Raw genomic sequence first — 11919 nt, forward strand, 5'->3', positions numbered from 1 at the left:
ATCAGTTCTGTGTAATGCCAACAGTAAAGCATCCTGAGACCATTCATGTGTGGGGTTGCTTCTCAGCCAAGGGAGTGGGCTCACTCACAATGTTGCCTAAGAACACAGCCATGAATAAAGAATGGTACCAACACATCCTCCGAGAGCAACTTCTCCCAACCATCCAGGAACAGTTTGGTGACGAACAATACCTTTTCCAGCATGATGGAGCACCTTGCCATAAGGCAAAAGTGATAACTAAGTGGCTCAGGGAACAAAACACCAGGGCCAGGAAACTCCCCAGACCTTAATCCCATTGAGAACTTGTGGTCAATCCTGAAGAGGTGGGTGGACAAACAAAAACCCACAAATTCTGACAACCTCCAAGCATTGATTATGCAAGAATGGGCTGCCATTAGTCAGGATGTGGCCCAGAAGTTAATTGACAGCATGCCAGGGCAGATTGTAGAGGTCTTGAAAAAGAAGGGTCAACACTGCAAATATTGAATCTTTGCATCAACTTCATGTCATTGTCAATAAAAGCCTTTGACACTTATGAAATGCTTGTAATTATACTTCAGCATTACATAGTAACATCTGACAAAAATATCTAAAGACACAGAAGCAGCAAACGTAGTGTAAATTTAATATTTGTGTCATTCTCAACTTTTGGCCATGACTGTAGGTCGCATTCTGTATCATACAGCTATGAAAGTTATATATTTAGAACCACCTGCTCGATTGGAATCCAGCGACGTCTGTGTCTTGTGTTTCGTTTTTTGTGTTCTGACTTGTAAAACAGGATGAATAAATAAGTATTGTAAACATAGCAGTAATTACCAGGAAACTCTACAATATTTGTTTTAAAATCACACCAAGCTTGTTAAATCTGGCCTGAGGTTATTGAGGGATCTGATTAGGATTTACCCTCGTAGCAAGGCCGTTTTATCATGTGGAGGTTTCATTCAGGTCTCTATTTAAAAAAACACTCTCTTTGGCAGGAGAAAGACCAGACTCAGAGGAACCAGAGCCAGGGACGTCCAAACCAGCAAGACGACACCAGTGTTCCCACTGTGGAAAAGGTTGTAACCTCTTATGGGAGCTGAAACAACATGAGAGAATACACACAGGGGAGAAGCCTTTCCACTGCTCCCAGTGTGGAAAAAGTTTTAGCCATAAAGGAACCCTGAACAAACACGAGAGAATACACACAGGGGAGAAGCCTCACCACTGCTTCCAGTGTGGAAAGAGTTTTAACCTGTTAGGGTCTCTGAAATGACATGAGAGATTACACACAGGGCAGAAGCCTTATCACTGTTCCCAATGTGGAAAGGGTTGTAACCTCTTATGGGAGCTGAAACAACATGAGAGAACACACACAGGGGAGAAGCCTTACCACTCCTCATAGTGTGGAAAGGGTTTTAACCAGAAAGGACACATGAAAGCTCATGAGAGAATACACACAGGGGAGAAGCCTTACCACTGCTCCCAGTGTGGAAAGAGTTTTAGCCGGTTAGGGAACCTGAAAGTTCATGAGATAATACACACAGGGGAGAAGCCTTACCACTCCTCACAGGGTGCAAAGCTTTTGGCCATTGAGGAAGCCTGAAAGAACACATTAGACTACACACAGAGGAGAAGGCTTAGAAAAGCTCAGACTGTGGGAAAACATATTACTCATAACATATTACACTTAAATGTCATTAGAGAATCCACACAGGAGAGAGAAATTACTTCTCTTAGCGTGTATGTTGATATTTCACATCACATTGACTTAAAATTCATCAGAGAACATACACAGTGCTCCCGTCGTCTTATATTGTTGACTGATAATGTGTTTACCTGTTTTTACCATATTAAATTGTTTCTTCCAATTATTGATAAACATGTACCTGTTAAGAAACTGACTGTTAGAACTGTTAAGGCTCCATGGATTGATGAGGAATTTAAAAACTGTATGTTTGAAAGAGTTGGGGCAAAAGGAGTGGCTAATAAGTCAGGCTACACACCTGGCTGGCTGACTTACTGCAAATTGAGAAATGATGTGACCAAACTCAACACAAAAATAATAAACTTTATTATGAAGCCAAGATCGATGATATAATTTTTTTTGAAGTACTTTAAATGAAATTATCGGCAGAAAGACAAATTCAACTCTGTCTTTTATTATACCGATTATACCAAACATTTGGAACACCTTCCTAATATGGAGTTGGACCCTCCCCTTTCTCCCTCAGAACATTCTCAGTTCGTCGGGGCATGGACTCTACAAGGTGTCGAAAGCTTTCCACAGGAAAGCTGGCCCGTGTTGACTCCAATACTTCCCACAATTGTGTCAAGTTGGCTGGATGTCCTTTGGGTGCAGTGCAGGCTCCTCAAAGGAGGAAGGGAAGAACCATCAAGTTATTTTATTAAAAATAAAAATTGTAAAACATCTCAAAAGTTATCCTTTTTAGATAAAACTATACTAAATATAATCACGTAACCAAATAATTTATTAAAACATACTATTTTGCATCCTCCTCTAGGTACATTGACTTCAATACAAAACCTTGGAGGATTATGGTTCTCAAGGCTTCCATAGACTTACACAGTTATGATGACAACCTCCGGAGGACATCCTCCAACCCATCAGAGCTCTTGCAGCATGAACTGACATGATGTCCAACCAATGAAAGGATCAGAGAATGTATCTAGTACTGAAAGCATAAGCTACAGCTAGCTAGCACTGCAGTGCATAACATGTGGTGAGTAGTTGACTAAAAGAGAGAAAAATACAATAGTTGAACAGTTTTGAACAAATTATTTTATTCCAAAATGAAGGAGAAGCGAGAGAGAGATATTTCGTCATTTATTTTACACTTTCAGTTTCACTTACTTAGCTAGCAAATGCAGCTATCTAGTTTAGCCTACTCAAACACTTGGCTATAACAATGGATGCTATGTTAGCTAGCTGGTTCTGTGTTTGAACTTTTGAAAGAGTATGGCCCCACACCCCCAGTTTTATTGTCCTTATGGTTGCTGTCTATGAAGCAGGAATGTCTGGGAGGGTGATTGTGTGTGTGTGTGTGTGTGTGTGTGTGTGTGTGTGTGTGTGTGTGTGTGTGTGTGTGTGTGTTAGAAACAAGGTCCCTTGGCATTGTGTCCATTTCAAGTTTTCAACAACAATAAAACAGCCATCTAAATAATGTTTCTCAGCCTAACACACTGTTGAGTTTCCTCTGCTAGGGGATATTCAATGTCAAACAGTGGTATTCTGTAACAAGCAATACGTGTTAAATATGTGTCACAATCAATCACGACAACCTCTTTATGAAAGGCCTTTACTTATGGCTAAACAGTTTTCTACCCATCTTATTAATTGATGCTGTGGGCATAGCCAGGATTTACATGCCGGACGGATGATCTACCCATGGAGGAAAAACTTACAGAGCTTTGATGGAGCAGGCAAGCGTCTTTGTGATGGTGAATTGGAAACGGATAATGGTCAGGGCTAACCGGACCCTTTTTCTGTAAGAAATAGTTAAAAAAAATGTTGAATTATAACATGTGTTAAAATGTACTAAATATTTTGAATTAAATCAATGGTTTTAAAAATGTATCTCAGCTGTCTTTTCCCTCACGCCAGGGTCTGTCACAGAGAAATGTAATGTCTTTTTAAATGTTATGTTATAAACATGACTGGTTATTAAAGTTTGTAATGATGTACAACTGTAGGCCTCCAATGTTTTTACATAAAACACTCGTGATGTATGTTTAAATATGAGTCAAATTTGGTCATTCATTCTAACATGTCTTTAAAAAAAAGTGTGTACTAAAAATGTTGGAATTAAATCAAAGGAATTTAGCTGTGCCTGCACTCTGACCTGTTATCTCAATGACATACTTATGAAATGTCCTCCTAAATGGATTGAAAAATGCTCCTTTTCTGGACAATTTCTGGCTCAAGAAAAGTGCATGCTCCTGGTGAGGCTCGAACTCACAACCTCGGCATTGCTTCGCTGCATACTGCTGTATAAGTACCACGCGCTAACCGATTGCGCCACAGGAGCCTGATACACTAATTACCAATGTTTGTGTGTGTGGGGTGTAAAAATGTTGAATTATAACATTGCCCAGGCATACACACTCAGAGCACTTTATCTCTGTAGAAGATCGTTTGAAACCAAGGTTTGCACTATCATGCATACAGCATGTCCAGATATCTGCCGACCCCCCGGGGTTAAACATTGATATTTCTAATCAGCGCCCGGTGCCCCCCGCCCCGGGGTTAAACATTGATATTTCTAATCAGCGCCCGGTGCCCCCCACCCGGGGTTAAACATTGATATTTCTAATCAGCGCCCGATGCCCCCACCCCGGTTGTAGACAAAATGTCTCGACATCCCCTCCTGTTGTTTGAATACACCGCCTTTGTTCTCTAAACCAAATATACAGGATGTTGCATACATGATATCTCCCGAAAAAAATGCCACCACGGCCCTGTAAACTCATTCCGTACATTCTCTAGTTAGGGACGGAACGCGGAGCGAGTCTAGCGGAGCACACTTTAACACTATGTTAGCACAGGCCAACAGCCCCGAATATATAGTGGCCAGGACAGATAAAAAAAAGATAGTCTGTGAATCCCTCCTAATGGATATTTCTGAAGGCTACTGGACATAAGTGATTGGGGAAGCGACTGTTAGACGGGGATTCTCAGAAGCAAACCTTCGACCTGTGCGACTGTTAGACGGGGATTCTCAGAAGCAAACCTTCGCCCTGTCCGTTACGTAGCCCTTCACCGTCACACAATTTTCGGCGTAAGTCCAAATAACCGCGTACCCAAGAATATTTAGATAGTTAAAAAACGAAAAGTGTGCACTCTGAACGACTTCGGAAGAGCCGATGAAACAGATGCTATTCTACGTTTTTGTACTGACGGCCTTACCCTAACTCCAAACACCAGGCAGCAGTCCCAGGACAGATAAAATGATAATCGGGGAATCCTTCCTTCCTCATGGCCTTACCCTAACTCCAAACACCAGGCAGCAGTCCCAGGACAGATAAAACGATAATCGGGGAATCCTTCCTTCCTCATGGCCTTACCCTAACTCCAAACACCAGGCAGCAGTCCCAGGACAGATAAAATGATAATCGGGGAATCCTTCCTTCCTCGTGGCCTTACCCTAACTCCAAACACCAGGCAGCAGTCCCAGGACAGATAAAACGATAATCGGGGAATCCTTCCTTCCTCATGGCCTTACCCTAACTCCAAACACCAGGCAGCAGTCCCAGGACAGATAAATCTCAATAATGTTTCTCAGACTAACACACTGTTGAGTTTCCTATTTACTAAAGAAACAACCACTAAGACAAAACACAAAAAGTTGTAATATAATCTGTATACATGTCATTCTATTCGGAAAACAGGTACATTCTGAAAGATTATGATGTTGATGTGATTTTTAATTCATCTCTCAATTTAGGATAATACTGTTTATTTTACACTTTACTTCAATTGTATTAGTTATCATGTCTCATACCCGGCTAATACACTACCAAGCCATGCAAACAGCTATGGAATTAACCCAGAACAGGTGTGTGTCTTTTTTGGGTCAATAATTGATCAAGAATTCCCAATAGGTTTGTGTCACGTCCTGACCATAGTTTGCTTTGTATGTTTATAGGTTTTGTTTGGTCAGGGTGTGATCTGAGTGGGCATTCTATATCGTGTATGTCTAGTTTGTCTGTTTCTGTGTTTGGCCTGATATGGTCAATCAGAGGCAGGGGTTAGTCCCAAACACACCGCCCGGGCAACGAAGGAGTGGCTTCGTAAGAAGCATTTCAAGGTCCTGGAGTGGCCTAGCCAGTCTCCAGATCTCAACCCCATAGAAAATCTTTGGAGGGAGTTGAAAGTCCATGTTGCCCAGCAACAGCTGCAAAACATCACTGCTCTAGAGGAGATCTGCATGGAGGAATGGGCCAAAATACCAGCAACAGGTTGTGAAAACCTTGTGAAGACTTACAGAAAACGTTTCACCTCTGTCATTGCAAACAAAGGGTATATAACAAAGTATTGAGATAAACTTTTGTTATTGACCAAATACTTATTTTCCACCATAATTTGCAAATAAATTCATTAAAAATCCTACAATGTGTTTTTCTGGATTTTTTCCCCTCATTTTGTCTGTCATAGTTGAAGTGTACCTATGATGAAAATTACAGGCCTCTCTCATCTTTTTAAGTGGGAGAACTCGCACAATTGGTGGCTGACTAAATACTTTTTTGCCCCACTGTATGTCACAACAATAGAACTCAGGTTCTTGTCACGGTGTTCAAATTGCCATCAAGAAAATGCAATTGTCTTCGTAGCTTATGCCTGCCCGTACCACAACCCCAAACGACACCATTGGACGTACTGCCAAATTCTCTAAAACTACGTTGGAGGTGGCTTATGGTAGAGAAATTAACATTCAATTTTCTGACAACAGCTCTGGTGGATATCCCATGCCAATTGTACGCTCCCTCAAAATATGAGACATCTATGGCATTGTGTTGTGTGGCAAAACTGCACATTTCAGAGTGGCCTTATATTGTCCCCAGCACAAGGTACACCTGTGTAATGATAATGCTGTTTAATCAGATTCTTGAAATGCCACAACTGTCAGGTGGATTGATTACCTTGGCAAATGAGAAATGCTCACTAACAGGGGTGTACATAAATTTGAGGCCAAATTTTGAGAGAAATAAGCTCTTTCTACATATGGAACATTTCTGGGTCTTTTATATTTTGTTCAGTATAATATGACTACATGTGTTCCTGTGTGTCAGGGGCAGTCAAGAAATAGAACAGCAAGGCCACAGAACATGACATAAGCAGAGCTGTGGGAGACCACCTCAAGCCCCTGGTAGAGCCGGGGGTGGTGTTCACCTCTCCACCACGCCTTCAGCAGGCTGGAAAAGTGGGATCGATCTGTTTGTTAGTTTCAGTTTTCAGTAGTTGAATCCTTTAACATGTGGCTGATTTCAACATTTTTCATCTTCAACAAATGACCTGGGATTGGTTGAAAAGAGATACTAAACATACATATATATCATGCACTATTTTACCAGTGACTGCATTTATACTGTTATTCACACTAAGATACTATTCATGGACCAAGATATTTTTTGTTGCCTTTGGACATGTTTATTCATTGGTTTTTGAGTCTGTTGATTGGTCGGTCATTGGGTTCATTAGTTTTGAGTCTGTTGATTGGTCGGTCATTGGTTTTGAGTCTGTTGATTGGTCGGTCATTGGGTTTATTGGTTTTGAGTCTGTTGATTGGTCGGTCATTGGTTTTGAGTCTGTTGATTGGTCGGTCATTGGGTTTATTGGTTTTGAGTCTGTTGATTGGTCGGTCATTGGGTTCATTGGTTTTGAGTCTGTTGATTGGTCGGTCATTGGGTTCATTGGTGTTGAGTCTGTTGATTGGTCGGTCATTGGTTTTGAGTCTGTTGATTGGTCGGTCATTGGGTTTATTGGTTTTGAGTCTGTTGATTGGTCGGTCATTGGTTTTGAGTCTGTTGATTGGTCGGTCATTGGGTTTATTGGTTTTGAGTCTGTTGATTGGTCGGTCATTGGGTTCATTGGTGTTGAGTCTGTTGATTGGTCGGTCATTGGGTTCATTGGTGTTGAGTCTGAAAACAGAATGTACACTCCTTCGCTTCGCAATAATTCACTTAATGGTGAGGCATGGAATAATAAAACACATTTTGTCAGGCTGGATGTTTGAAATATGAGGTGAGTTGAGTCATGCTTCTTCAGTAGCGGAATAAAGACAATTAGCACTATAATGTTGTAAAGAAATTCTGGAGTGATGTAGATTTGTTTATAAAATGTATTATAGACCAATTTATTATACTATCCCAAAACCGAAGGTAGATTGGACGTCGGCATAGTCTTGTTTTCAAAGTCATTTTGCTAGATGGGATAGTCTTGTTTTCAAAGTCCTTTTGCTAGATGGGATAGTCTTGTTTTCAAAGTCATTTTGCTAGGTGGGATAGCCCCAATGTCAAAACAGTTTTAACGTGTCCAAATCAATCACCAATATGCAGAAACGGTTTGTGATATATTGAAAACCTAAACATAAAATGTGCTATATACACAAACATCTGCCACACATATTACTTGTATCTTTTTAAAACAAGCACCTTATAAACTGCACAAGCACCAAAAACACTGTTGTTTTGACAGGTAGTAATAAATCACTGATATCGATTAGGGGGGAAATCAGGTTGAACGTTGAAACGAACACAACTAAACAAAACACCTGGAAATGGGAGATATCTTTTGCCTCACTGGTTAGAGGACAACCTGCAGAAGACAGTCAGCTACATTTTGGAGGGATGCGTTTCAATTGTATGTCTCCAAAATTAAACTAACAGCTCAAACACGACACGGAATCTGGGAATAATGTGTACATCACTGGTTAGAGGACAATTTGTAGAAAACAGCTAGCTACATTTTGAAGTAATGCATTTTAATTCAAGTGGGTCACCAACGAGGTAAGTGTAACACAACACTTTTTTGGTTAAATAATACTCTTTCATTACAGAGCCTGGATTTTTCCCCTGATGAGGCTCATATCCACATGACACTTAAATCAACAGAACATCGTTAAAATACTCCTACTACAATGTTAAAACATTCTACATTGTGACATCATTAAAATACTCCTACTACAATGTTAAAACATTCTACATTGTGACATCATTAAAATAATCCTACTACAATGTTAAAACATTCTATATTGTAACATCATTAAAATACTCATTCTACAATGTTAAAACATTCTACATTGTGACATCATTAAAATACTCCTACTACAATGTTAAAACATTCTACATTGTGACATCATTAAAATACTCCTACTACAATGTTAAAACATTCTACATTGTGACATCATTAAAATACTCCTACTACAATGTTAAAACATTCTACATTGTAACATTATTTCATTGATATCATGAAACAACTCCTTCATGTATTTTCTGGTGTTTAATCAGAGGTCTTTTATCAGAGTATCTCATGTCACATTGACTACAGCTATGAGGTTTCTCTCCTGTGTGTGTCCGCTGGTGTGTTTTCAGACAGCTAGATGTTCCAAAACTCTTCCCACATTGACCACAGCTATAAGACTTCTCTCCTGTGTGTGTTCTCTGGTGTGATTTTAAATGTTTTGATGAAACAAAACTCTTTCCACAGTCAGAGCAGTGGTAAGAGCAGTGGTAAGGTTTTTCTCCTGTATGGAATCTGATGTATTTTAAGATCTGCTAAAAAGATGAATCTCTTCCCACAGTCAGAGCAGCAATGAGGTTTCTCTCCAGTGTGTATTCTCAGGTGTGCTATAAGGTTGCCTGAGTGAGAAAAATTCTTCCCACATTGATTACAGCTATAAGGCTTCTCTCCTGTGTGTGTTCTCTGGTGTAATGTTAAATTTCCCGAGATAACAAAACTCTTTCCACAGTCAGACCAGTGGTAAGGTCTCTCTCATGTGTGTGTTCTCTGGTGTATGGTCAGACAGCTAGATGTAACACAACTTTTCCCACAATGATCACAACTATAAGGCTTCTCTCCTGTGTGTGTTCTCTGGTGTATGGTCAGGTGGCTAGAGGAAGTAAAACGTTTCCCACACTGATAACAGCTATAAGGCTTCTCTCCTGTTTGTGTTCTCTGGTGTATTTTTAGTTAATCTGATCTTAAATAACTCTTCCCACAGTCAGAGCAGCGGTAAGGTTTCTTCCCTGTGGGTTTTCGCAGGTGTTTGTTGAGGTGTTCTGATGTGAAGAGACTCTTTTCTGCCTCTTCAGCTTCACAAGGTTGTTGAGGCTCCCCAGAGGATCCACAATAGTCACATCCTTCTCCTGTGTGAACAACAAAGTCAGACAGATGGTTAAAGGCCCACAACAGCAGAAATCCACTGTATCTTTCAGCTAAAAGGTGATGCCCAGGATGTTGTGCAACAATTTACATCTGTAATGAATGTTTAAATGCTTTTACAAACTTAATTGACTATTGTCTTAAGACAGTCAAGTGATCAAAACTAGCCATAGTTTAGGCCTCCCGGGTGGCGCAGTGGTCTCTGGGTTCGTGCCCAGGCTCTGTCGCAGCTGACCGGGAGGTCCATGGGACGACGCACAATTGGCGTCGTCGGGGTTAGGGAGGGATATCCTTGTTTCTAGCGACTCCTGTGGCGGGCCGGGCGCAGTGCCAGATGAGATTCGGTTTCCAATAATTTCCTTTCTGTGTTTGCAAACATTGCCACAAGAGGGCGATTTGGTTGCAGAAACTCCTCCATGCTAATGAGGAAACCACTAGTTATGGATGTAGTATATCTGGTAATGAGGAAACCACTAGTTATGGATGTAGTATATCTGGTAATGAGGAAACCACTAGTTATGGATGTAGTATATCTGGTAATGAGGAAACCACTAGTTATGGACGTGGTATATCTGCCAGGAGCAAAAATTGGGAGCGAAGATTTGAGTTTTAATGTATTCTGAATGTTACTGCACATTATCATCTCAAGATCGTAGGCTGCAACATTAGCCTCCGTTTCCAGGTTGTTTATGAGAGCATTTAACTCTGGGATTATAATCGTAAGGCTCGTTATAATGTCCTGCAAAATATAATGTTTGTGTCATTGTCACAAATCAACCGCTTTGTCGGAACTAGAAGCACAAGCATTTCGCTACACTCGTATTAACATCTGCTAACCATGTGTATGTGACAAATAAAATTTGATTTATACTTTTTTTTAAATACTTCAACCAGTAAAAATGCTCTTTGGCTTTGCAACCAGCCTATCAATGAGTGTTAGCATTCAAGCTAATAAAAATAATTGTAAAAATAACTGCAGATTTCCCTTTTAACAACCACACATCAGTTCAACAACTGCAGATTTCCCCTTTAAAAACCACACATCAGTTCAACAACTGCAGATTTCCCCTTTAAAAACCACACATCAGTTCAACAACTGCAGATTTCCCTTTTAACAACCACACATCAGTTCAACAACTGCAGATTTCCCCTTTAACAACCACACATCAGTTCAACAACTGCAGATTTCCCTTTTAACAACCACACATCAGTTCAACAACTGCAGATTTCCCCTTTAACAACCACACATCAGTTCAACAACTGCAGATTTCCCCTTTAACAACCACACATCAGTTCAACAACTGCAGATTTCCCCTTTAACAACCACACATGAGTTCAACAACTGCAGATTTCCCCTTTAACAACCACACATCAGTTCAACAACTGCAGATTTCCCCTTTAAAAACCACACATCAGTTCAACAACTGCAGATTTCCCCTTTAACAACCACACATCAGTTCAACAACTGCAGATTTCCCTTTTAACAACCACACATCAGTTCAACAACTGCAGATTTCCCCTTTAAAAACCACACATCAGTTCAACAACTGCAGATTTCCCTTTAAAAACCACACATCAGTTCAACAACTGAGTTTATGTTTTCAGAAAGTACTTACTGGTGTTAATCAGCATCAAGAATAAAGTATTTTGCAAATATCACAACCAAATATACAAGATATTACCTTAGCGACTGTTTCAAGTAATAATCAAAACAAAAACAACAGTTGCCTATGACAACCGCAAAAAAATATATATATACAGTGCCTTGCGAAAGTATTCGGCCCCCTTGAACTTTGCGACCTTTTGCCACATTTCAGGCTTCAAACATAAAGATATAAAACTGTATTTTTTTGTGAAGAATCAACAACAAGTGGGACACAATTATGAAGTGGAACGACATTTATTGGATATTTCAAACTTTTTTAACAAATCAAAAACTGAAACATTGGGCGTGCAAAATGATTCAGCCCCTTTACTTTCAGTGCAGCAAACTCTCTCCAGAAGTTCAGTGAGGATCTCTGAATGATCCAATGTTG

General features: G+C 40.2%; 1 non-coding gene across 1 annotated transcript; it reads right to left on the bottom strand.

Annotated features, from left to right (window-relative positions):
* Positions 1-3937: 3937 nt before the first annotated feature.
* On the bottom strand, positions 3938-4031 carry trnai-uau. Its single transcript has 2 exons — positions 3994-4031; positions 3938-3973 (listed from the first exon to the last, which is right to left on the bottom strand). It is a non-coding gene; the product is annotated as a tRNA-Ile (tRNA).
* Between the last annotated feature and the right edge of the window lie 7888 nt (positions 4032-11919).

Source organism: Oncorhynchus mykiss, chromosome 13 (assembly GCF_013265735.2).
Source record: "Oncorhynchus mykiss isolate Arlee chromosome 13, USDA_OmykA_1.1, whole genome shotgun sequence".
Taxonomy (NCBI): Eukaryota; Metazoa; Chordata; class Actinopteri; order Salmoniformes; family Salmonidae; genus Oncorhynchus; species Oncorhynchus mykiss.